This window comes from Portunus trituberculatus, chromosome 47 (genome assembly GCF_017591435.1).
Source record: "Portunus trituberculatus isolate SZX2019 chromosome 47, ASM1759143v1, whole genome shotgun sequence".
Lineage (NCBI taxonomy): Eukaryota > Metazoa > Arthropoda > Malacostraca > Decapoda > Portunidae > Portunus > Portunus trituberculatus.
Genome location: NC_059301.1, coordinates 35,483,884 through 35,488,883, shown reverse-complemented (window position 1 = coordinate 35,488,883; position 5,000 = coordinate 35,483,884).

Sequence of the window (5,000 nt, the reverse complement as noted above, 5' to 3'; positions counted from 1 at the left end):
GTGGGAAAGTTACAAAAGAGCAAGAAATGAATATGTGTTGATTAGAAGAGAAGAAAGAAAGAAACAAGAAAAGGATATAATTGATAAATGTAAAGACCAACCAAGGCTTTTTACAGACATGTGAACAACAACATCAAAAATAGAGAAAGTATTGAAAGTTTAGAAGTAAATGGAGTATGCAGTGAAGATCCCAGGAAATGGCAGAGGCTATGAATGGATGCTTTCGGAAGGTATTCACAAAGGAGACTGCTTTTGACAAACCACTGGTAATGGAACAGAAAGGGATTATGAAGGAGTTTCAAGTAACTGTGGAGGAGATCAAGAACATGATGGGGAGTTTAGAAGTGAGAAAAGCTGTGGGACCTGATGGGGTATCAGGATGGATTTTAAGAGAATGCAGGAGCAATTGGCAGAAAAAGTTTGTGAAGTAATTGATGCCTCATTAAGGGAAGGTGTAGTGCCCCAAGACTGGAAAAGAGCTAACATTGTCCCAATCTATAAATCAGGTAACAAGAGAGACCCATTGAACTATAGACCAGTGTCACTTACAAGTGTGGTAGCTAAGATGTGTGAGAGGGTGGTGAAGAATAGATGGACAGACTTCTTGGAGAAAAATGACATACTTTGTGAGTGTCAATTTGGTTTTAGAAAAGGGCGTTCATGCACGACAAACCTGATATGTTACTATTCGAGGGTGATAGATGTAATACAGGAAAGAGATGGTTGGGCTGATGGAATATATCTGGATTTAAAAAAGGCCTTTGATAAGGTACCACACCGGAGACTGATCTGGAAACTTGAAATGGTAGGAGGAGTGCATGGCAGTTTACTAAAATGGATGGAAGACTTTTGGTAGGAAGAGAAATGAGAACAATAATTAAGGACAGACCATCAGAATGGGGATTGGTGGAGAGTGGAGTTCCACAGGGATCAGTGTTGGCACCAGTAATGTTCGCGGTCTACATAAATGACATGGTGGATGGGGTGTCCAGTTATGTGAGCCTATTTGCAGACGATGCAAAATTGTTAAGAAAAGTGAGATGTGACAAAGATTGCGAACTACTCCAGGAAGACTTGGACAGAATATGGAAATGGAGCTGTACATGGCAAATGGAGTTCAACACGACAAAATGCAAGAAAATAGAGTTTGGCAAGAGTGAAAGAAGAATCAGGAGTATGTACAAGATAGGAAATGAAGACATAAAACCAGTCATGAAGAAAAAGACCTTGGGGTGACAATTACCAATGACCTATCGCCAGAGAGACATATAAACAAAATAATTGGAGAAGTATTGAACTTATTGAGGAACATAAGAGTGGCGTTCGTATATTTAGATGAAGAAATGATGAAGAAAATAATTACTGCAATGATAAGACCGAGGCTTGAATATGCAACAATACAGTGGGCTCCGAACTTAAAGAAACACATAAGGAAACTAGAGAAAGTACAGAGGGCTGCAACAAAATGGTGCCTGACTTAAGAGATTTGACTTATGAAGACAGACTGAAAAGAATGCAACTTCCGACCCTGGAAAACAGAAGAGAAAGGGAGACCTGATAGCAATATACAGAGTGATGATTGGCATGGAAAAATGGATAGGGAAGATCTGTGTATGTGGAATGAAAGAATGTCGAGAGGGCATGGGAAAAACTAAAATGGCCACTTATAGGAGAGATGTGAAAAAATATAGCTTCCCTCATAGAAGGGTGGAAGCATGGAATAGTTTAGACGTGGAAGTGGTCAACGCAAGGAATATTCATGATTTTAAGAAAAAGCTGGACATTAATAGATATGGAGACGGGACAACACGAGCATAGCTCTTTTCCCGTATGTTACAATTAGGTAAATACAATTAGGTAAATACACACACACACACACACACGACAGCAGAGGAAGGACGCGATACCGTCGCTCCCGACAATCAGCTGATCTTCACTACCTTTGTTTGGGTTTACAGTGGCCTGGGCGATAAGTGTGGACTCATTTTTCCTTTCATGAATACAGTGTTAAATAATAATGAGTGAGAAAGATATTCCATCTAAATGCAGGTATGTGACAAGGGAAAGAATGAAAGCTGATGATGACAATGTTGGTGAGGGAGGAGGAGAATTTGAAGGCTTTGATACGGCGCAAACTTCACTATTTGATAGAGTCTTAACTATCGAACGTAAATTAGATAAATTGATAAAGGAGAGTATGGGAATGAAAGAGAATGAAGAACAGGATAAAGAGCTCCAGAAATTGAAAGAAAGGATAAAAGAGTGGAAGAAAACGAAACTAGGCTAAGAACCGAAAATGAAGAATTAAAAGTCCAAATAGCGAACTATAAGAAATTGATGGAAGAAGGACTCGGTAAAGCCGAGAAAGAAAAGAAAAGCTAAAAGATCTAGTTAACAAAGAAGAAGAAAGAGTACAAGACGTGATTAAAAAGAAGTACAAGCATGGAGAATCCAAGATAAGAAAGACAAGGAATCATTTCAAGAAGTATTTCAAGAACAGTTAAAAGAAAGAGATGAAAATATGACAAGCAAAATGATAGGAGTCCTCAAGAAAAAGAAAATTTAGTAAGAGAAATTGCGGAAAAAAGAAGAGTGTAATTATTTTTGGACTGAAAGAAAAAATGTTAAATATAGACCAAGAAGGGAAAAAGACGAAATGAAATCAGTAAAAGACCTACTAAAACATCTGAATGACGAGGATAGACAGAACTTAGAAGAGGAAGTAGAAGAAATCCATAGAATGGGACCATATCAAGAAGGAACAGTGAGACCAATTAAGATATTACTAAAATCACAAGCAGCAGCAGAAGAAGTACTATATAGAAAAACGAAACTCAGAGAAACAGAAGGTTGCAAAGATATATATATAAAGAAAAATAGAAACGAGGAGGAAAGGAAGAGACACAATGAACTGGTGGCAGAAGCAAGAGAAAAATAATGAAAGGTCAGAGGAGGAGAAGAAGGCATTTTTGGAGAATTATAGGAGACAGGATAAGGAAATGGTATATAAAAGAGAAAGAAGAGAAAAGAATGGAGCAAGTTTAACTAAAATGATAAGAACAAGAGATTAAAATGATGTATACAAACATAGATGGGATTTTATCTAGTAAATTAGAATTAAGAGATTACATAAAGAAAGAAGAACCAGATATTGTATGCCTGGTGGAAACAAAGTTAAATGAGGCAATAAAATAGACATAGATAAAAGGTATAATATATGGAGGAGAGACAGAGTGGGTAAAGGAGGAGGAGGAGTCATGATGATGTTAAGGAAGGAGATAGTGGTAAATCAAGTGGAGTTTGGGGAAGGAAAATCAGAAATACTGTATGTTAAGATGCATATTAACAAAAGGAGTTAACAATCATTGGAACATATGTGCCACCAAAACAAACTCATGGACTAACCAAGAATATAGAGACATGATAGATGACACAATAAGGAGTCTTACAAGAATCATTAAGGAAAGGAGAAAAGTGATATTGATAGGAGATTTCAACTGTAAGGAGGTAGACTGGGAAAATTATGAAAGTGGTATGGGGAAGATGCCTGGGAGATAGATTCCTGAACCTAATGATAGATAATTTGATGGTCCAAAGAGTAAAGGAAAACACAAGATTCAGAGGAAACGATGAGCCGGCAAGATTAGACCTAGTTTTTACAAGGGATATACCAATTAACGATGATATAAGATACAAGTGCCCATTGGGAAAGAGTGACCATGTAATATTAGAGATGGATATAGAAGAAGGAAAGGAAGATAGAGATGAATCATACAAAGGAGACCGATTAAATTACAGAAAGGCTGATATTGAGAATCTCAAGAACTATTTTAAAACGTAAACTGGGAGGAGATGGAAAACTCATTAACGGTTCAAGAGAAATATAACTTATTTTTGGAAATATACAAAACTGGGGTCAGGAATATGTTCCGAAATATAGACCTAAAGAAGAAGGAAAGAAAGATTGGTTTAATGCAAGATGTGCTAGGGCAAAGGAGAAACGAGATGGAGCATGGAAAAGGTGGAGAAGAAACAGAAATCCAGAAAATAAGGAAAACTTCAAAACAGCAAGAAATGAATATGCTAAGGTGAGAAAGGAAGAAGAAAAGAACTATGAAAAGGACATTGTCGAAAATGTAAGGAACAACCAAAATTGTTCTACAGATTCATAAATGGAAAAATAAGACAAAAAGAAACAATAGAAAGGTTAAAAGGAGAAAACGGAATGGTGGAAGACCCAAAAGTATGGCAGAACTGTTAAATAGTAAATTTCATGAGGTCTTTACTAAGGAATCCAAATTTGAAAGACCACAGGGTAATAGAGAGACTGTCTATATGAAAGAGATTAAAGTAACCAAGCTTGAAATAAAAAGTTGATGACGGAATTGGATGAGGAAAAGGCAATGGGACCGGATGAAGTCTCAGGCAGAATACTGAAAGAATGTAGGGAAGAACTAGCAAGTCCAATATACAACATCATAAAATGCTCAATAGAAAATGGAACAGTGCCAGTGGAGTGGAAAAGAGCTGAGGTGGTTCCCATATATAAGAGCGGAAGGAAGGAAGAACCTTTAAATTACAGACCGGTATCACTAACTAGTGTAATATGCAAGATGTGTGAAAAGTAATAAAGAAGCAATGGATCGAGTTTCTTGAAGACAACAAAATATTATCAAATAGCCAATTTGGTTTTAGAAAAGGTCGGTCATGTGTGACAAATTTATTGAGTTTCTACTCTAGAATAGTTGATAAAGTACAAGAGAGAGAGGATGGGTTGACTGTATTTATTTAGATCTAAAAAGGCTTTTGATAAAGTGCCACATGAAAGATTACTATGGAAGTTAGAGGAGAAGGGTGGCTTAAAAGGAAGCACATTGAGATGGATGAAGAATTACTTAAGGGGGAGAGAAATAAGGACGATAGTTAAAGATATGAAGTCCAAGTGGAGAACAGTAGACAGCGGAGTGCCACAGGGGTCAGTATTGGCACCAATACTTTTT